This window comes from Melopsittacus undulatus, chromosome 1 (assembly GCF_012275295.1).
Source record: "Melopsittacus undulatus isolate bMelUnd1 chromosome 1, bMelUnd1.mat.Z, whole genome shotgun sequence".
NCBI classification, from domain to species: domain Eukaryota; kingdom Metazoa; phylum Chordata; class Aves; order Psittaciformes; family Psittaculidae; genus Melopsittacus; species Melopsittacus undulatus.
This window is the reverse complement of record NC_047527.1, coordinates 16,140,590-16,164,174: the sequence shown is the minus strand read 5'-3', so window position 1 is coordinate 16,164,174 and position 23,585 is coordinate 16,140,590.

Here is a 23,585-nt window from a genome sequence, read left to right as displayed (position 1 = left end):
TCTTTTCCTTCATTTTGTTCTTGTTAGAATACTGTCCTAATGCTTCATATTAGTGGTGAAACATCTCCCAGATAGAATCTTAAATTTCATCCTGACCAGTTTACATGTATTTATCTGTTAAGATTATTTTTTGTTATTTTTGGTTTTCTTCCTGGATAATTTGTAAAGAATTGAACTGTACCCGCCCTTGATCTTCTTTTCCGAAGCTAGAAAATTGATTTCTTTTAGTGTCCTTCAAAAAAAGTAAGTTGTCTTTTTTGCCATTCATTGTAGTAGCTATACGTCCACTGCATACCAGCCTGAATTAATCTTTGGTTGGTACAAAAGAATGAGTACACATTAGTCTCTCTTCCCTGCTTCAGTTACAGTGTCCAAATGCATCGGAAGCATGAAGAAAACTATAACACCAAATTCAGAGGAAAGTAGTGAGCTCCTGCAAAAGCCCAGACCTCACAAGAGCTGACAAAAAGCATCTGCTTTTACTGTTATCTAAATTTGGAGTGTGGGTGCCAAGAGTGTGCCCAAGCGAGCTCTCAAAAATTGTAAATTTCACCAGGAACTAGTAACTAGGAGTCATAAGCATTAAAAACTGTTCAAAATAATTAAAAAAATCCAGCAATACTCTACCCTCCCATTTCTGACCACAATATCATACATTCTTAATCCTGAGAAAGCATTCTTAAATATTAAATTATTTTCTTCAGGCATTATATATAAAGCTGTATGTTTTAATCCTGACAAAACTTCCTATTAAGGTGCTAATGATAAATGTTGCTATGTTAAAATAAATTATTCGAAATTCTTTTGAGCAATATCAGCTCTGCTCAATAATATAATTGCAGTAATTGACAATAACGTGATAAAGTAATATAGTAATATGGTAATCAGATAATTGGCATGGATGTTCTCAATTACGAAGTTGACAGTCCTACCAGTAATTATTATTAACATTAATTTTCCATATAATCAAGGAATTTGAAATACACTGAAATATCATTTAGGTTGTGAAGAACTTCAATTTAGACTAGTTTGATTGTAGCTAATTAAAATATATATTTTATAAATATGTATACACACACATTAATGTGCCTGGAAATCTAAATATATATTAAACTATTGGCATAGCATTTCAGTATAGATATATAAACATGTTTGCATATAGAATCATAGAATGGTTTGGGTTTGAAAGGGCTTTAAAATTATCTACTTTTGACCCTCCTGCCATGGCAGGGCACCTCACCCTAAACCATGTTGCCCAAGGCTCTGTCCAACCTGGCCTTGAACACTGCCAGGGATGGAGCATCAAGAACTACTCTGGGCAATCTGTTTCAGTGACTCACCATCCTCACAGTAAAGAACTTCCTTACATCTATCCTGAACTTCTTCTGTGTAAGTTTAAACCCATTACCCCTTTTCCTATCACTACAGTTCCTAATGAAAAGTCCCTTTCCAGCATCTTTATAGGCCCCCTTCTGATACTGGAAGATATTGGAAGATTTTGGATATGTATTCTTTCCCAAATGAAATGTTCCTATAGTTGTCCCTGGTATCAGCATAAAGCTTAGTTGTTGTAGATCTGTCAAAGACATTATTCTTCCTGTATTTTTTTCTTACAATAAAAGGCAAAACTTGTGAGATTAAGTTACAGTTAACTGTACTGTGTAGTTACACTGGAATTATTTTCCTTAATATTGTTAGAGATGCAGTTTTGGGGTATAATCAAGGAAATGCCTGAGCTACCAGAAAAAAAACAGACCTTCTTACAAAAGTTAAGTTGTTATTTAAGAAATATCCACCCCAGAAATATGTTTGCTCACAATGAATAATGTAGGTTTTCTGATATTTTATCCAAGAGGAAAATGAAGGGAAAATGTAATTTTGCAAAAGAAAGGAGAATTGATTCCCATACGATTTCTCTTGCTGTATGAGGTAGCCATGCCACATAGTCACAGAAATCTACAAAAAGGAAAAGAAAAAGGAAAAGAAAAAAAAAGAAAAAGAAAAAGAAAAAGGAAAAGGAAAAGGAAAAGAAAAAAGAAAAACAAAAAAAGAAAAAGAGAAGAGAAAGAGAAAGAGAAAGAGAGAAAGAGAAAGAGAAAGAGAAAGAGAAAGAGAAAGAGAAAGAGAAAGAGAAAGAGAAAGAGAAAGAGAAAGAGAAAGAGAAAGAGAAAGAGAAAGAAAAAGAAAAAGAAAAGAAAAAGAAAAAGGTCAGGAATATGCAGTCTTCTTACTTTTGGTGAATGGTATTTTGGATTTTCTTTTCCATTAGGTAACCCTAGTGTCAAATCTGAAAATGCAATATCTGTGGAAAGGAGATTTGGTTTTGGCTTGACCAGGGATGGTGTTCCACTAGTTCAGACACTCAAAAATCGCATTCTCAAATGTGTCTACTGCTTAGTCTTTCATATAACACGAACAAGTCAAGGAATGTTGGTGGCTCTGACAAGGTTGTTTACACACTACTGTGTGGCTGCTAATTCGGTTCTATCCTATTAACACTGCATATATTTGATTTCAGTGACTGTGACTCAAATTCTGATCCTTTGCCAGCCTATTGGAGATTTTTTGGTGACAATTTGCAGGTGAAACTATGCAGTTTATAGTTTGTCATAGTTCTTAGAGCATATGCAATGAACAAAAAAAAATATGTTCTATTCTTAGACAGTAAGTAAATTTGTGACATTATACCTTCTAATATTGAGATGAAGTAATTAACTTGTAAAAAAATATGAAAAACTGCTGGTAAAAAAGCTTGATTTATTAAACTCCTTATTTAAGTACATATCCAATTACAATTTTTTCAAGCAAAAATGTATCAGTACTACTTGATACCTAGAAAACTCCTACCACTTTTTTTCTGAACTTTATGTCCACTTCTGCCTTCATGTCTTTTCTGTTCTGATAGCATTGTCATATACAGCAGACCAGCTACACTGTAGACTAGATCCAGAAATATCCATATAATAAGAACCAATCTGTAGAAATTACACCTCAAAGAATTTACGATGAGGATAGAAAAGACACAAAGAGAGAATAAGAAAGTCTGTGTGTTCCTGCTGTTAGAGTTAAGTAACAGAGCAATTAATTCTGTCTACATCTGGCAATACATTGCTCTATGACAGGTTAGTTAAAAGCTACAAATTAGCTGATGTTATTTAAACTTAAATGAGGGGCAGAGGACACATAAGGAAAAAGTGGTGTGACTGCTGTTGTAAAAGTGGTGCAGGAGTATGCATATGGAGAAGGGCTTTAGTCATGGTAAATTCATTGTTGCGTGCATTCACGTAAAGCGGTGTACTGCTCTGCAGAGGAGTTAACTAACATAGCTATATGATGCAACACTGCGTTACAGCTAATTAGCAGTGTGTCCCTAACAGCTATGTCAATTTAGATTTTTCAAGTTAGCTCAGTTATGGCTTGGCACTGCTTAGTGTGCATGTACTTTAAGTGACTCATTCAAGATTGTATTAGAAGCCTGTAGAGGAGATTACAGCTAATCCCATCTCTGCACCTCTGGATGATCCCTCAGTCATAAAACCTTTGTGATCTCTCAGAGGTATTGGCATATTTAGATATTAGTCAGCCTCAGAAATGTCTTTTTTTAATGACGGTATAGAGAATGTAGTCTACCTTTAGCACAGAACTGTTTCTAAGCTTCTGTTTGCACTCCAGAAAAGCACTATTTTAATCTATCCATGCAAGCACAAATTCAGGAATATCTAACTAGGTGAAAACTTTTTCAAATTAATGACCAAAAAATTTCAAAGCTACTGTTAAAATTTTCTTTTTTTTTTTGTATTAACCTCTTTGATTTACCAGCAGCCTTCTTTATCAATGTGATGTATATTTAGTTAAGTTTTTTTTTGTTTTAGCTTGCTCTTACAAAGAACCTCAAAACATAAACAGTAAATTATCAGTTTTCTTCTTTCTCAAGTACATTTTTAGTTTAAAAGAATTTGACTTTTTTCAGTTATTTTTAATTTAATTGCATTAACCATTTTCTGCAATGACTTGTGGGTATGATTAATAAGTTTTGTAGACTCTCCAGTTTCTATGTGAATGTCAGTCTGATAAGTCTCCATTTTCTCTCCTCTCTTATCTATTCCTTCTTTTTCAAACACCATTCTCAAAGAAAATCGAACAACCCCTTAACATGAAAATGTAAATCAGCTATATCGAATTTCTTAATCTTATTAAAGCCATGATATGGTAAATAATTCTGCGAAAGATAACATTGACTAAGTCAAGCCTTTATTTGGCAGACTCTCAAATTGCTCATCAGAGGCCCATCTCACAACTCTGCAACAGCTTAGGCAAAAAAAACTATAATGAATTTGAGAACAGTCAGAATAGATGCTGAAGAACAAATAATACACTGAAAACATTTAATGCTAATAGGAAAGTTCTGAAATAGCTATTTTTTTGTTAATAAGTACTGGTAAAATAACTGTCTCATTAATAAATTGATTTTAAAATGTCTTTCATTTTCTTATTTTGATTAATGAGTCTCAAAGGGGCATCTTCATACTTGGTAAAATAACTTGTATAGCATGCTGCAAGAAAGCACGAAGGGACAAGTCAAATCATTCTCCTCAGTGAGATTGCAGAGAGTGTCAAAGGATAGTTTAAGGGGTTGATCCAGTGGGGCTACTCAGTAAAAATGCAGTTTCCTGGAGGGGAGCAGGAAAATGGACTACAGGACTCCTCTTCTTCAGCAGCCCCAATATACCATCTATCACAGCCTCCCACATGGTCAGTTTAGTTAGTTTAGCAAAAAGAAATTTTGAGAGCTGCGTGTGTTATCTGGCTGGGATAGAGCTAATTTTCTTCATGGCAGGCGATATGGAGTGTGCTTTAGATTTGTGACCTGTTTCTTGTTATGCCTCCACAGTGATTAGGCTGCGGGTGTGCAAGACATTAGGAGAGGATGCAGGGAGCACAGCTGACCCAAACTAACAAAAGGGAAATTCCATGCCATACTAGACCATGATGAACAATAAAGGTGTGTCAAGTTTAGTGTGACAGGGAGAAAGTTTTCCTAAAGTAGCTGTTCCTCAGGGACTGACTGGATATTGGTTTGCTGCTGAAAGGTGGCGAGTGATTGCTTTGTTTGCTTATGCAAGATTCAGGTTTTTTCAACCTCTCTCTTTCATTTTCCTTTTTTTTTTTTTTCTCTGTGTCTTTCCCTTCAGTTATTAAACTGTCTTTCTCTCAACTTTATCTCAACTAAAGGGGGATGAAGGAGGGAATGAGCAACTCGCTGGATGGGGGCTCAACTGCCAGCTGGGGTCAATACCACAGGCAACAAAGATAAATTGCTATGCTTTAATATTCTGATGAAACTAGAAAGATTTTAAAACTAGATGGAATGTGAAGTTAAGTGGGGGGGAAGACAAAAAGAAAAAGACATTGCCAATGAGAAAAAGAGGTTTGGGGTTTCCCCATCAGTGCTGTTAACTAATGAAACAGCTTTGCTAGAGGTATACTGGATTCTCGTAATATTCATTTACTGGATCCAGATTTAATGTCTGTGTAATTCAGTACCCATTTTTTCTACTGGGGTTATGAAACTTCTGTTAGAATCACTTGTCAGAATTGTTCAGCCTGTATTTACCAGAAAATTAAAAGATATCATTTCTCATAATTTTGTAATCACTGAGCCTAGTCTTCCTCAAATATATCTCCAGGCTAGGTGTGGAATGGTATTAAGACAATTCAGGTTTCTCAGTTATCATCTCCTTAGATTCTAGGGTTATTTTTAGCATCAAGTCATCATTTGGTATGAACCACAGTATTTATAAATTGTATAAAATTGTCTTCTCAGCAGAAAAAAACAAGAATGCAATGGTTCTAGTGAATCTAGTGATGCCTCTAATGCTGTTTAGCTGAGTAGGTTCACAGCATAAAACACTGCAGTGAACTTGCATGCATGCACAAGAGTGTATGATGCAACAGAAGCTAAAGTACAATAGCATATATGAAAAGATCATTATCAGTCATTATCTGCTATTCACTATCAAGACAATACTAACCCCAAAAGAATATTTAGTAGTTATACATTGGAAACCAGAAAAAAAAATCTAAAAATATTGCAAAAGCCTTTGCAACTTGAATACATAAATGCATGTGAACTCTGAATTACATTTCCGAAATTGATTAACTCAAAAGCCTACTTCACTAATGTAATTACGAAATGGAGCACACAACTACACCATAGCTTCTCACCATAAACAAACTAATGGGTCAGGCAGTGTGCCACAGCCTTCCGGTCTCATCTAACTATTTCTCACCTCCCTGATCTGCTCAGGATGGGAGTTGGGAATAAAGGAAATGTGGGGGAAGGTGTTTTAGGTTTTGTCATTGTTTTCCACCATGCTACTCTATTTTTAATTTGTAATAAATTAATGTTCCCAAAATTTAGTCTGTTTTGCTCACTGCAGTAATTCGTAAGTGATTTTCCTGTCTTTATCTTGACCAACAAGCTTTTATCTTATTTTCTCCTCCTGTCATGGTGAGTCAGAGAGAGGCTGGGTGGATGTCTAGCAGCTAGCTGAGGTCAACCCACCACAATGAGTGAAGTGGATGAGAAACTGCTAATTCAAATTTAAACTGTCTGAATAGAAGTTCCAAAGGAATAAAAGTAACTTGAAAAGATATTTAGTAGTATTTTCTTCAAAAGCACAGCCATTTCATTTGTGGAACATTTTCATATTGATTGCAAACATGGTATCAGAAGGTAGTATGAATTCACCACAAGACACAAAAGTATTTTTCTCTTAAAAAATGGATTCTGCTTTCTTCTAAGAAATTCAATTTGTCTTTTTTTTCAGAGTGAGGATACAAAATTAATATAAAGGACAATGTAGGACAAAATTTAAATAAAGATCAGCAATCCTTTTGGCTTTACACTTTTACCATCCTCATTCTCTCAGTGGATTACACCATAGAGTCCCAATGAATTAATATTATGATAATTTCATTCCATAACCTTTCTTAAATATCAAGTGATTCTACAAAATCTCTTAATATTATAACTGCTCTTTTCACATTCCTACCGCAAATGGTAGATTCAAAAGTTTAATTCAGCGCACATTTGAGAAAGATATGATTTTTTTCATCTCCACAGTTTCTTATCCAAAAACAGTTAGTGAGAAAGTTGTGCTGATTTCGTACCCTACTGATATGTAAGAGTGTAATATTTGGCATAGGTCAGTAAGCTTCCTTTATAAGAACCGTCTATGAGGCATCAAGCACATTTTGACACAATATGAATGACAGAACAATGTTTTCTTTGCTAATGCTATATTAGTAATTTTTAATCATCTTCTGCATGTTAATCACTTAATGCTAATGCAGTGCTTCTCTCTACCAGCTGTGATCTTGTGTATCAGCCCTCCCACACATTCTGGCTAGGGTTCATTTTTCCCATCATTTTTTTTCTAACCTATAATTGTCAAGAAACTTAAAATTAGATGCTGGTATATTAAGAATTCATTTACTGACTTAGAGGAATCATCTCTAGGTATATCATAATCTGGAACATATCATTCAACATGCAGAAAACAAGCATGTTGTGAAAGAGTACTATAGTAGAGCAGAAGTTCCCCTACAACAAAAAGTACCTTTTGCCCTGAAAAGAACGAATGTTACATTACATATAGCAGATTTATATTAAATGAATGTGTAAGAGGTAACACATATGACTGTATATGAATAAGAAACATAAGATTTATGAGATTTATGTGAAAAGTGACAGTTACATTTAAGAAATCATGAGAATTTAGCTAAACTGTGCTTCATGGTCTTTCCACTATATGGGTAGGAATATATTTAATGTTTGGAGTCAATCAGTAAGACTCTTTATTTTTAATGTAGGCATAAATGTACATATGTTTATATATGTACATATGTACATATGTCCTGTTACTTTGTCATTGGCCAGTCAGGCAGTCTGAATTTCTCTAGAAACAAGATTATTCTGTTGGTCAATAACTTTTGTTCAGTCTGGATCTTCCAATGCTCTCCTCTCAAATAAGCTATTTTCTCACTTTTAAGGAAAAAGTATTTTTACTTCTAAGAAAATTGTACTGCTAGTTTGATACAGCTTTCCTACCATAACACTGAATATCTTTTTCAATATATTCAAAGTAATATTGAGTATTTATAAGTTACATGAATGTATGCATATAACCAACATATATGAATATAATATTAAGTGTCAGCATCTGACACAATTCTCTGTTGCCTTTCTTCCTGTTCTATTCCCTTTCTCTTCTTTTATTCTCCACTAAAATGTTAGTGATTATCATAAAATCAATGATCTGTCTTGTGTAAGAATGAAACAAAAGCTACCTGTAAGATACAATGCTTCTTTTTATTTTAAAATTATCGAAAAGAAGAAATCTTCAAAACTTGTGATTAGTGTAAATCAACAAATGATTCATCAATGAATTCTTTTCTTAAAGGAAGCAACAAAAGCTGAAACTTTCAATAAAGAACAAGTTCCCCAAAGCATTTTCATGTACCTTGCAATCATATAGATCCAGAAAACACAGAGTCATGATTACCAAACAAAATTAAATTTGTATTTCTTTTGGTCCAGTCATCAAGACAGAGAATCTCTAAATTGTAATTAACACTAATTCTCATAAATTCCTTAATATGCTAGGCTACTCTTTCCCTCTTCTGTGACTATTTTTGCTGTTGTCAGTCTAAAGTAAAATATCTGATGCCTAGTATTAAGCCTTACTAATTTATCTAGAAAAAGTATAGAAATATAAAGATGCATTGTACACCCAAAACATTTCTTTTATTCCTTGTGAAGTTGGAGAAAGCCTAATTATTATTTTTCTCATATATCTTCAGGTACTGTATGTTTGCTATACGTACAACAATTCAGCAAATATAGCAATTCAGAAAAATGTAGCACAAGCAACTAAAGAAGCAATCCACCCATGAATCAAACCCTTAAGCAATTAAGGAAGTTAAGTATGTGTTTATAGTTCTACATTTTTTTACAAAGATCCAAAATATGTTTTTCATTTCAGTGCACAAAACATCAAAAGTAAACAGCAATTTTTTTTTAGACGCACAGAATCTCTTGACTTCGGTAGATTCAATCCAATAAATGAGAGGTGAAGCAGATGAAAGTGTTAGAATGAACCAGTGAAAAGGGATGCTTCAAACTGAGGAAAGCTTTTACTATTGGAAAAGAAAACCAAAGAATCTTCATGAACACCAAGCCGTCTCTATGAGTAGTGTGAGTAAAATAGTTTGCCAAGGCACTTATCCTATAGTAATACATTCTTGGTTTGAGTACCTTTTTCATGAGCTAGAGAGAAACTTTGCTATCGATGGTTTCTTTTGTGCTGAACTCTTTCTGTTATTACATTGTGAAACAAACAGGGGAACAGCTTTGTTTAGGCTGAGAAAATAAATGTGGAGCTGTATTTCAGCTTTGTCATCTCTAGGTAGGATGAAATTACAACCTTGGTACTTTGAAAATACTTTAAAAGTACTTTTGTTGGTCAATGAGATCATGAGAACAGTGAAAATAGGTTGAGTAGATCAAAAAGAGATTATGATGCTATCAAAGGTGATTTGTACAGACCAACAGCACAATTTTGTAGCAATCAATCAAGAGACAGAACTCAAAGCAATATCAGTAATTAAAATATTAAAAATAACTACTATTTCTTCTTACAAGGATGGTATTAGAAGAAAAAAAATATGCCTTCTGAAATGTGTATAAATCAAACCCCCAAGGACTCTTACAGAACAAGTGGACAGTTAGTTACTCCAGTCATTGGTGATTGGAGAGAAAGTGTTAAGTGCTTTGATTTCATGTTTTGAGTTGCCTTCAGAAACATTTTAAAATCTCAGTGAACATTTGCAGCTTTTACTGCATGTGGAGAATTTAGTTCTGTTATCTATAAAGAATTTTAACTCAGGCATGAAAATCAATACTGCCTATCTTGATTGTATTTGGACTTTAATCTTTTGACTTGTATATTACCAGATTTGGCATTAATCCATATCCTACTTTGTATATATATTTTAGGATTAATAATTATTTCTGTTTATTTGTAATTTGCCTAAAATTACAATACATTTCTCTTACCATATTAGGCAGCCTCTTAATAAGATGAAAAAGAAATCCTGTCTCAAAGGGTTTGCAAAATTAAAAAAGAGAATATACTTGCAGTAGTTCTTAGGGTGATATAATGTGCATAAACTAAGGTGCAAGAAAGTGTGACCAAACCTTCATTTTTCTTTCTTTGTTCTTCTTTTTCTTCTTTTTTTTTTAATTTTTTTTAATTATTGTTTTTAAGGTGTACATCTTAAAAGAGGACTGCTGTACATCTTTTGACCCTTCCATAAAGGATCATCCACATAAGTAAAGAAATATGTTATGTGTATGAAAATATGTATGCATTTTCATAATGACCATGAGTATATGTAATTATCAAAGTATTGATGCAAACAGATTCATGAAAATTGTCATAAAGAAAAACTGCTCAGTTTATGCTCTTTAAACCAGATCAAGATTAAAAAGTTCCATTGATTTGTTAATGACACATAATTAACAGGAAATCAATGATTTATTCAGGGTCAATATCAGCAATATAACATAAAAATCTCCATATTAGAAACTTCTAAAATGCTAAGAAACACCCCTTCATAAGCAATTCTAAAATGCTGCAACTTCACACTCATATACACGTACACACAGAATCATGTGTACATACTCTCCCAGACAGTGCATGCCACACAGTCCCTTTTCCTGAGTATATGGATTGTCCCACTTGCACAAACATGCTGGGACATATCTGGGTGCTCCAGTTTAATGTACGCATGTGCTGCCCCCCAGCAAGGTCACATTCACTCACAGATGCCAGCATTCAAGCTTGTTGCAGCATCCAATGTCTTTGGATGGCCAAGGAAGAGGTCCTGATTCCTCCTTCTAATAGATTTCTAGGAGTGCGTAAACAGATTTTGGTTACTGCTGTTTGCACATCTTGGTGTTTTCCTCACAAATTTTACAACTTAAAGTTATGCATATTCTTTATTCTTCTTTTTCAACTGAGTTTTAATTCTATTCTAAAGTCTCATTGTAATTCCCATAATACTCTGTAAGGATCTGATGGTTATCTTCATCTACAAACTGATCAGTTTGGGCAAAGGGTCTCTGAGGCAGATTAGAACATCTGCTTCACAGCCACTGTTCACATACCTGTCTTGACAACATTTATTAGCCAGGGACCAAGGCTTGGAAGTGCAAGTATCCCACAGTAGTCAAAAGCATTAAATGTAAGAAACTGCTTTAACATGAATTGCAGGGTAAAGAGTCCAAAACTTGAAAGATTCAGTTATGTTCAAAATCAACTAGAGGTTTATTTTAACTTGTAATATTCAATCACTAATCAAAGAAATGTGAAAAAATTGCTACTGGTGTTTTGTACTTATTATAGAAGACCACCTCCTGCAAACCAATGTCGAAAAATCAGATTTTGCTAAAGCACTGGACTGAGTTGAAGGGGAAGGAATGACAAGGAGATCCACATAGCTTCTTCCTATGACAATCTCTCAGACACAGGCAATGAATCTATCACCACTTCCAGATATTCTGAGGACTTCTTTAGTCTTCACGTTAGTCCTCAGTCATGTTGTATTAACAGCCAAATTGAATAATCCTCATTTTGCTTAACCTAAATCCAAATTGCCTGAAAAACTCATATACTTAATTTAATCATCCATGGGAAGAGAATGGAAAACAATAATTTGGGTATATTCATGAAGTAAAAAGATTATATTAGATAAACCCTAACCCCCTTCATAACTCAAGTGTTCATACTGCCTGAGAATTAATAAAGGAAAAATTATCAAAAGTTTTTGTTTGTTCATTGATTTTACTGAAAATGATAAAAACCTTCCAACCCTGTAGAAAATTATTGGTGTAGAGATACTGAAGACAAATCATCAGGCACATAGATAAAGCATTTATTCTTCCTGACATGCACCACTAGCAGCAATAGTTTAAGGCAGCCCAAAGGTCACACTCAGAGAATCTGTAAGTAGACAAATAAGAGCTATTAATCACATAGGAGTATTTTTGCTGACTAATGGCTCCTTTCTCACATATCTGGTTTCAAATACCTTTCATTTTCAAACAAATTGTGATAATATACTTGAAATTTAATACAGAACCTTTATGAATGCTTACATAAATTAGTAGCTAGACCTATGTTACAATGAAGTAAAAATGGAAGAAAGTTAATAATCTAAGAGCAAGGTACTAAAGTAAATAAAAGAATAAAATGAATATGCACAGGTAAGCATGGAGAATGGAAAATACCAAAGAAAATATACAAAGTTACTTAAGGTACTAGGTGTGACACAGACATTTGAATTAAACCTGAAAAAATACACAGAAAACAGCTTCATTTTTATTCCAAATGTATTTGAAAACATCTGTTAAAACATGAAGTTGGCAATGTATTTGGTAGAAAAAATAATATATGTACCAAAATTTCTACATTACTTAGCTTTCTAAGTGTCAAATTTTAGAGTGATCTCTTCAAAAAAATGTCTGATAAACCTCTAGATAAAGAGCTGCTTCTTAATTTTACAGAATTCCAGTCAACAAAAGTTAAGTTAATAGCAAATTAATGTTCTACAATCTGTGACCTTACTCTGAGATTTCTGTAAGAGGTTCTATGATTGCAGCATTGCTCATTTACAGCACTACAAATCTCATTGCAATTGTCAGGTTTATGTAATGAAATTTCTATCATATATTAGAGACTAGATTGCAGTGTTAACAGCAATACTGGTATTACAATTTTGTTTCTTTTCTATCTGTCTTAGTGTAATTTTCAACTTGCAGTGACTAAATAGATAGTGGTGCAATCCTCTGCCTAAAAAAACCCTGAAACCATGAGATGCTTCTTTTCTTCAAGCAAGCTTAAGCAGGTTAAAGCAACTGATATGGTTATATTACATATAGGCACAGATTTGGCAGCAACTGCAAAATTCTGAACAACTTTTCATGGTACAAACTTGTAACTTTTAATCACCTCCTTCAAGATACTGGCTGACATCAAATTATTCAGGGAATAGACTAGCATATTCTAAGTGCTGCTGCCTATAACACTTTATCCTCCTGGCTGCAGAAAATAAAGAATGATCTGATATGCTGCAACTGACATAAGGAGTTTTCTGTTTGACAGTTAGTCCAAATGTCAGTTGAGATGACGCACTTTCACTTGTATTACAAAATGTAAGCAGTTTTAGTTTCATACACATGATATGTTTTAGGTTTTTGGCTTGCTAATGTTTGAAAAATATGCTTACAATGGTACAGTGTGATGTATAGTGGTTTCAAATGCTACGTAACCTTAGTTAACCCTGCATGTTCTTCTATCATGTATGGCAATAAATCAAAAGATAGTGTCCCTGTAAGCTTTTTTTTTTTTCCCAGAATAACCTTATTCTTCCTATTATATCCTACATGGCCTCTCATCCTACTCCATTTTTCTCTCTGTCCGGGGTTCAGCAGTAGCAGTCATTTTTTCACCTTCTTAGTAGGTGGTGCAGTGATGTGTTTTTGACTTTCAGTCTGGGAACAGCACTGATAACACAAATGTTTTTAGTTACTGCTCAAATGTTTACTCTGACCAAGGACTTTCTGGGTCTCATGCTCTGCCAGGGAGGAGGGAAAGCCGGGAGGAAGCAGAAACAGGACACCTGACCCAAACTAGCCAAAGAGGTATTCCATATCACAGCACGTCGTGCCCAGGGTGTAAACTAAGTTACACAACAGGGCTAGTTTACTGCTTGGTCGGGCTGGGTATCGGCAGGTGGTGATCGGTTGTATTCTCTTCCCTTGTTATTTCCCTCATCATTATTACTATTGGTGGTAGCAGTAGTGGTTTGTGTTATACCTTAGTTACTGGACTGGTCTTACCTCAACCTATGGGAGTTGCATTCTTTTGATTCTCCTACCCATCCCTCCAGCAGCATGGGGGGAGGAATGGGGAGAGAGTGAGCGAGCTGGCTGTAAGGATCTGAGTTACTGACTGCACTTAGAATCATAGAATCATAGAATAGTTAGGGTTGGAAAGGACCTTAAGATCATCTAGTTCCAACCCCCCTGCCATGGCCAGGGGCACCTCACACTAAACCATATCACCCAAGGCTTCATCCAACCTGGTCTTGAACACTGCCAGGGATGGAGCATTCACTACCTCCCTGGGCAACCCATTCCAGTACCTCACCACCCTAACAGTAAAGAATTTCTTCCTTATATCCAGTCTAAACCTCTGCTGTTTAAGTTTCAACCTGTTACTCCTTGTCCTGTCACTACAGTCCCTAAGGAATAGTACCTCACCAACAACCCTGTAGGCCCCATTCAGATACTGGAAGTCTGCTCTGAGGTCTCCATGCAGCCTTCTCTTCTCCAGGCTGAACAGCCCCAACTTTCTCATGACACTCCCCTACTTTCCTCATCTTCTCTTCTACCTGACAGTCTGCTGCAGTTTAAAAAATTTGTCTCTTCTGGAAACATGTAGCAGAGACTGAATTTGGTACATGTATGAGAGATAGCTGCTACTGAGCACAATAATGTAAATTAGTCCTATCAAGCTTTGATCTTCAGTAAATCCCTCCCTTACAGTAAGAAAGTGGAGGAGTTCGCTTTCCCTGTTCAAGTTGTATTTTTTGTATGTACACTCTGAGTTGTTGATAGCATGATGACAAAGCAGATAGAAAGTCAAGACAGAGTGAGTACAAAGGAAATAAATTGTAAACAGTTTAAGCTTCATATTGGAACGTATTCAGTGTCATTAATCATTCAGTCAAGAGACTTTAACAAACATTCAAGAGTTGAAGGAATAACTAATGCCAAGCACTGCATGTGTGCCAGACACCCTGGTAGCCATCATGCATCAGAATAATTCTGGAGCAGAACTACTAGTAGAATTCAAAGTCCATACAACAGCTGAAAAGTTTTACTTAGGATGCCTAACATTTTCATGGAATCATAGAATCATAGAATGGTTGGGACTGGAAAGGACCTTAAGGTCATCTAGCTCTGACCACCCTGCCATAGGTAGGGATGCCTCACCCTAAACCATGTTGCCCAAGGCTCTGTCCAACCTAGCCCCTGTTTTGCTTGTTTACTTGTTTGCTTGAAGAAGAAAATATAGGATAGGTGCACACAAGCACAAGTTGGAGAAGGGAATTGTTTGAAAGAGGGACTGCAATCACTCTGGACTTGTGTGTCATTCCAGCACAATACAAGAACTACAGGCTGCATGCTACAAGAAAAAGAAGATGCAAAGAAGAAAAAGAAATTAGACGTTGAAGCCTCCTTATAGTGTGTAAAACTACTACTCTAGTAGAATGCAGAGATCTATTAATTTTGAAGGAATTCTTACAAAGATGACTGTGGAAAATCTTCTAAAGATAAAACCACGGAAGGAAACATTGAAAAGAAACCATAGCTAGCTTCCCATTACATATGACCTGGGACATAATACCTGTTTCATGCAGGTTGAGCTTTCTTTTTTTTTTTTTAATTTACCATGTATGCTGCCATATAGCATCAAGCATAGCAATACTTCCTGTGAGCAATGAAGAGTTTATTGTGCCTCAGTAGAGGCATACTACCTATATCAATTTTAGTCAATGACAAAACTTACATACATTAAGATATTAGTTGTTTGGCTTAAATAACTAAGTCTTAAATATGATTAGTCACTTACAGTCATAATACTGCGTGGTTTAGTATGCTGTTTGCTTAGCTTTACTTAGCACGAGTACCCAGATTTGCTAAAGCCTTAAGCTGCAATGTGTGGACTTTTACTTAAAAATGATTTTGGGTGGAACAGAGTTAATTTTCTTAGTAATTTTTCCTAGTAGCTGGTATATTGTTGTGTTTTCTCTTCAATATGAGAAGAATGTTGATAATACACTGACATTTTGTTGCTGGGTAATGTTTATTCTAAGTCTAGGGCTTTTATAGTTTTCCATGCTCTTCTGGTAAGCAGGTGCACAAGAAGACAAGGAGGCTACAGTCATCAGCAGAAGCTGCAGCTTGACAAGATAGGAACAGTTAATGGCCTGCCTGTATGAAGATGGAGAAAGAATCCAATAAGCTGTTAGAAGATCCCAGACCAAAAATCCCCACTGGGCCAAAAAAGGTGTCTTAAGAGCACGTGAGGAGCAGTGCATTAATCATCAGGGTATAATTGTCCAGGGATTTCTTTGCTTGGGATCCAGAGGCACCCAGCTCGAGCTGTCCCTGTTGCTGTACCACTCATTTATTAAAATATTTTTTTCCTGGAATTGAACACCTGAGGTCCTGCTGCAAGAAACCTGGGGTTGAGCCTGAAGGAGAAGGAAGCACATCTGAGAGTGACTGTGTCTGTGAGCAGTGGTGAAACAAGCACCCATTTGCTCACTGAAGACACCCACTGCAAAGGGACAGTTAAAGTTTCAGGTGGTATGTGAATATTTAGGCAGTGGCTTCTTGACTAATGCATGTACCTCCTAGCGGTCAGGATCTTCCTCTAGGTAGTATGAAGGCTGGGATCATAATAATTGCCAGCCTAATTGCCACATTTTACTTTTGTGATTCTACATAAAAGTGAGCTGATACTTGCAAAGTTGTAAGTATTCTTTTATGGCTGGAAAGTTTCTCATATTCTTTGTTCAAAATGTGTCCAGTGATGGCTGTGATAAGACTTCTGAGTATAACATGATATTCACAGGTATAACCCTTATAACAGCTTTTGTTCCATGAGGTGTCTGGACTTTAATTGAGCGTATGTCCTGTCTCTAAGTCAGCCTCAAATATTAACAATTTCACATGCACTAATCTGACTCTATAATTTAAACTCCTTAGAAATATAAGTCCACTAAGCCCTTGTACTGTTCTATGATCAAAAGCATTTTTCCAGTGACTTTGCCCTTTCCTCTAAGACAAAGCTACATATCTCTTCTGGATGATCAGAGGTACTCTATTTGCTCAGTATGATGAGCTATGGAAAAAGATTGCTTAACCGAGAAGAAGGCATCCCTGTCTGTGAAAAGCAGTGACCTGCCAGTTAGGACTCAGACCAAGGAATGTAGATATCATAGTGTTAGATACTCTCAAGACAAGGTAGCGTCTGTAGAATCACAGACATCCAGGTATGAGTTTTAGGACTTGGTCAGAATAATTTTTAAATTAGGACTTGGGCGTTTGTCTTGAGGTGTTAGCAGGCACTAGACTAACCTCACATTGGGTAGCCACAATTCCTATTAGCCGTGTGAAACTTTATTGTTCCCTTCTTAATGTCAATTTTTAATCAGTTTTTTAGTTATCTATTTATATTTGAATTAGAAGGCAAGAGGATATATGTTTTTGCAAATAGGCCTAGTGGGAAGCATAAAGCGTTTATCTTAGACCAGGACCAGTCTCAGCACTCCTTTCATCTCAGTCTTTCTGTTGAGAATGCAAGAACAGCTGAAATATGCTGTCTGCAACTTTCTTAACTGGAAGTGCCAAATAATGTTACTGCTACTGTCTGAAATTCCCATGTGCTCAGCCTAGCACAAGTAAAAATATGGTAGCTATAGTACCAAATCTAATGTCCACCAGCCTAATTATCTGGATTCTGTCATTGATCAGGAAAAAAAATCAGGAAAAAGGTGTATCAGGAAAAACAAAGAGTTGCCACAAACATTGAAGTCCTGATTGAAGTCCTATTCTACAGTCTTTAGAGTGGATGAATAATTAAACATTGCATATGATAATAAGGGTTTCTTTTTTTCCTGTGGTACGAACTGTTAAAAAAATCTTTTCCTCCACTCTTGTTTGCATGCTTTTGGGAAATTGTATTTTGCTTGTTAAAATTGTAAGCATCTGAAGCTTCAACACATGAGAGTCAAAGAAAAAACTAGCACACCATCGAGGAAAATCCAGGACAACAGTAAACTGTGACTAAAGATCTAATGTCAGAAAATCTGTCTCTCCCAGAGATTCACCAGTACTTATTGGTTATTTTACTTTGTGTGATGCCAAAAAGCAAGCTCCAGCCAACAGTACCCCACCAAAAAAGGTGTGGTTTTTTTTTTTCTCTAATTTTCCTTTTATTCTCCTAAATATCATTGATATGTAAACATGTATGTACTTATAATACTGCAGAATAGCATTTGCAGATAAAGCAAATAATTTTTCATTTCAGACTTACACAAGTTCAGTCTGATCTTTTGCTTAAGTTCCTACATTAATCAAATACACTTTCAAGCCTTCTAATTACATCATCATTGATCAACACCTTTCTAGTTAATTAAAAGAATCTGTAATGGCTCTGTATAAAAATGTAAAAGGATGACACTACCAAGTCAAGCCAAAGATATAACCTTGTCTCCTTTCTCCAAGAGCACCAGGAGATGTACTTATTAAAAAAGTATAAGAGAACAAACATAAAGTGATACATGCCCCATTGCATAATTTAACCACTTGAAATTAGAAATCATCATGCTTTATAATCTTGATACACCTTTTTTCTATTAATTTCCTTTTGATCTCAGTTATATTTTTGAGACTTAAGACGCTCTAAGCATGCTATGTGGAAAAAAAAACCCCAAGAAAACAGGTTTTACTTCTTTTTTTTTTTTCTCCTATGAATTTCATTGGTGTGAATTGGTTCATGAATTTGAAAAAATAGATTGTTTCTGATTCAAGTTCTTTGCAATTTTCTTGATTTTGCAGATCAGCATCACATATCCCTTTCTATTTTTTATTTTTTTTTAATTCAGGTTACCCCTTTTAATCTATATTTTCAGATATCTACCTTACCCTTCTCTTTGCCTTTTACAGTTCTATTGACTCTGTTCTTCTGTGATCCTGGGAGATGGGATAATCAGAATTACATTTGCTATTCAAGATGTTGATGCATTATGAACTTAGATAGGGAAAGAATGGGTTTATTTTCAGTGTATAGAGAGCTGCACTGTACACCCAATTTTCTTCTCACAAGATTATCTCTTTGAATAAAAGGAAATTAAATACATGATAAGTATAAGTTCTTATATATTTTTTATCAGATCTTGGATTTTTAAAAACAGAATTTCTTGTGAAAAAGGGCTGAGGGCAGGAAGTTAATGGGAAGTATAAAAAACAGTCTGTTCTTTTTACTCACAAAATCTGTACCAGCTTTACCATAGACAAAGTGACAGTCAGTGACATCGATGCACTTGCAAAAAAACAGGGACTGTTTGAAAAAATTTCTCCATGGGGTCCATAGGAAAAGAGATTAGCAACATTCAGAAAAAAAATAGTTTCTTGGCTAAGGATATATAATTTAAAGAGAAGAAAATGCGTTATCAGATGAATAGAACTGACTCACACTTGCTGCAAATCCAGCTTGTGCTAGCCTTCAGTGAATTCTCACCATCTTTCAAAAGATGGTCTGTTTTCTCTAGAAGTACATATATAAATATATAATACTCATAAATTTTATAAACAGAAATCTGTGACATACTTTATTAGATAGATATATTATACATTACATATATACATTACATATATACATTACATATGTAATTATTGTGTAATATTTATTCTGTATTTACATAATATATTAATGTATATGCACATCACGTTCTCGGGCACTCTTGGCACAAGTAATAGATTTTCATGTAATGCTTTGCTCATAATTAATGTGAAATGTAGTGGTAAAATTACTGTAATGATCAATAAACTCATTTAACCCTCCAACACTGATTGTGCAGTGACAGCTCTGATGCTTTCTAGCTTGTAGAAATCTCGGCTGGCAATATCCTTCCTGATTGTGTGCTTTTTCCTTAGGTGTGTGGTGCCAAGACTGGTGGTGGCATTACAGTTTTCTCTGCTTAGTGTAGGAGGGAAATGAGATTAAGAAAGATATCACAGAGGGTTAAACTAGAGGTGGATTTCACTGCTCCCAAGGAAAAAAACAGCCCAGCAATCAGAGATTAGTCAAAAGAAACTACCTTGACTAGAAGTTTCCAGGATTAAATTTATAAGATATTAATTGCATGTTTTCTTCATTTTTTGTTCATGTTTATTTGGGTTTTAGGCAGAAATTGATCTTGATGGATGTGACAAACTCAGGATAATTTTTTTCAGTACTTCCACCCAGTACTTGCAAACAAAAGCAAGGAGGAAAAAAAAATAAGAAAGGAGAGAGATACAAAAGTGTACAAACATGTAATAATCAAAGCCACTGCTTAAATATCTTCTCCCATGTATGCACTCCCTTTTAAAATATGTGGTATTTGTGAACACATGGGAGCTACACTTTTAAAAGTTACTGGGAGATGTTTTCACATGGCCTGAAAAAAAATATTTATAGTTTTGTACCTGATAAGTGGTAACCAAAGTCTTTCTTATGCCTGCACAAATCATTAGGTCATATAACTAAACCATGCCAGGGTCTGAAGCCAAAGGCACATAAGGGAACGGTATTTATACTTGGGGCCATCAGGATCTACCCCAGCAGCTCAGCAGCCACAGGCTTGGGGCAGCCTTTGCAATAAACACAGTAGGAGTCTCAGAGTCACCCCTGTGGATTGATGTCCTGTCTTCACTGTCTTTTAAAATAAGATGGCTATAACAAAGTCAGTCTTACTCTTTGCTGTTCACTGTTGTTGAGAGATATTATTGAAGACTTTTGAATGCCAGTGCAAAATTAACAGTGAAATATTATAGTCTTTTTTACCAGATTTTTTATATACATGTGTTTTAGATGTCTATGTTTTGTCAGTGGGGAGACTGCAGGGGTCTTTCTGAGGAGAGGCCAGGGGCTGCCCCATGCTAGGCACACCTGGGTCTAGCCAGCTCCAGCAGACCAACTGCATGACAGAGCTGAGGCCATCAGCCAAGTTGGTGGCACCTCTGTCATAGGACATTTAAGAAAAGAGCCAAAATACTAGAGAGCAAAGAGGAAAATAAGTATGAGGTGGGTTGACCCTGGCTAAATACCAGGTTTCCACAAAAGTTGCTCTATCATTCCCTTTCTCAGCTGGATAAGGGAGAGAAAATATAATGAAAAGCTCATGGGTCAAGATAAGGACAGGGAGAGATCACTCACCAGTTACTGTCACAGGCAAAACACTCTTGACTTAGGGAAATCAGTTTAATTTGTTACCAATTGCATCAGAGTAGGATAATGAGAAATAAAACCAAATTGCAAAAACACTTCCCCGCACCCCTTCTTTCTTCCTGGGCTCAACTTTACTCCCAGTTTCTCTAAGCATTCAAGGGTGCTGGGAATGGAGACTGTAGTCAGTTCATCACGCATCTCTGCTTCTCCAGAGCAGACTGCTCCAGTGTGGGTCCCTGTGGAGTCACAGCTCCTGCCAGCAAACCTGCTCCAGCCTGAGCTCCTCTCTTCACAAGGCCACAGGTCCTGCCAGGAGCCTGCTCCAGCGTGGACTTCTCACAGGGTCACAGCCTCCTTCTGGTGTCTGCCTCTCTGGCATGGGATCCACCATGGGCAGCTGCACCATGGACCTCCATGTGTTGCAGGGGCACAGCCTGCCTCACCATGGTCTGCAACACAGGCTGAAGGGGAATCTCTGCTCCAATGCCTGAAGCACCTCCTCCCCTCCTTCTTCACTGACCTGAGTGTCTGCAGCCTGAAGGAGAGACCTTGCAGGCTGTAGAGAAGTGCATGGTGGAACAGGCACCCTACGCCCTATGAGGAACCCAAGTTGGAGTGGGTGAATATTTCCTGACAGGAACTGTGGCCAGTGGAGCAGATTTATCCTGAAGGTCATGAGAAAGAGTCATTAGAGCAGCACAAAGTGTGGAAAAGGAGGAGCAGCAGAGAGGAACAGTTATGAATTGACCTCATCCTCATGCCCTCTGTGCTGCTCAGTGTGTGTGGGAGGATAGACAACTTGGGAGTGAAAGAGCGATGTGGAGCATGAGTAAAAAGTGGGGACATGAGTAAGGTGTTGTTTCGTCTTTATTTTTCACCATGCAGCTCTATTTTAACTGGTAATGAATTACATTCATTTTCCCAAGACAAGTTTGTTTTGCCACGAATGGTATTTGCCTATTAATGTCACTGTCTTGCACCATGAACATTTTAGTCTTATTTTCTCCCTTTGTCTCCTTGAGGAGGAGGAGTGTGAAGAGAGAGCAAATGGGTGGACATTTGGTTGCTGGCCCTCCTTGTAAGCAAGGTGTAAAAAAGCTCTGAGAAATATGGCTTATGTATATAAAGGAAAGCTAAATACTCATCGTAAAATTTTCAGCCTTCACATAACTGTGCTGCATTTGCAAAGCTCCAGGGAGGAGTGGAAACACATTTTCACAAGAAATGATCTGTAGTCTGTTGAAGTTCAAAGTTATTAATTATTGGCAGATGGCCAAAAAGAAGCAGCATGATCCTTTAATCTGTTGTGAATTCAGATGTTTTTTTTATCCCAAACTTAGTATTCAGCACCTGTAATAGTGACTTTGATTTTTTTTTTCAGATTAGTGGTTGGGTATCTTGAAGATTTTTGTCTTTAGGTTTGTGGTAAATAAACTCTTTTATAGGTATATGTCACATCAGTGAAGGCCAAGATAAAAAATATTCTTAAATATAGCCTTTCATACGAAAACTTACCCCTCTACAGTAGTGAGTACTAGCAACCAACTAGTGTTGGTTTACTATATCCTATTTTGTATTAGCTATTCAGTAAGAAAAGTGTTGACATGTATATGTGGATATATATAATACATCTATATGCATGTGTGTAAAGAAATATGTCCAGATCAGTCAGATTTCTGTCTACTAGGTCCTTCAATATGTACTATTACGTTCTTTGTAGAATACACTGCTCCTATTAGTAGTTTTGATAATGATTAATTTCGATATGCAGTTATTTTTTCTAAAATATTTTCTTTGTGGATTTATCTATCTAAATAAAAAGGAGTCTAGTTTTGCTTAGTAAGTTTCTCTATTTGTATCTTAAATTTTCTAGTATTGCAAAACACATGACATCATATATTAATCAGGGACAGAGTTCCTGTTATTACTGTATTTTGCATTTTGCTTTACATTTGAATGTATTCAAAAGTCACTCAAAGTATCTCTGCCACTGTTCCTAATTACCTTGTGCTCGTCACATTAATATGTTACTATAGAAACCATTGTGTTATCAAAACCCATATTCTTTTTATTTCAGTGGTCCTCTATACCAAAATCTGTTTGGAAAGAAAGAGAAATACTAGGTTTGAAACAGAAAAAAATGAAAAATTGTCTTATAGCTACAGAAAATAATTTTGTAAATGTCATGTTTCACTTTCAGAAGGGATTGGATTAGCCTCAGTTTGGTCTTTTATCTCTGTAGCTAAAATATCTCTTAATGAACTTCAATTGATAAAAGTGAATTTGATTTGTGTTTTGGTAATACCAGACAGTGCTGCTGATATAAAGAAGTAAGCAGGAAGCAGTTCAGCTGTATCCCTTTTAAGTAATTTTCAAAGATGCAAGCATCTGTACACTCTGTAAAGTGCACATTTTGCTAGTTAATTTGGTTCAAATAACTGAAAACCTTGA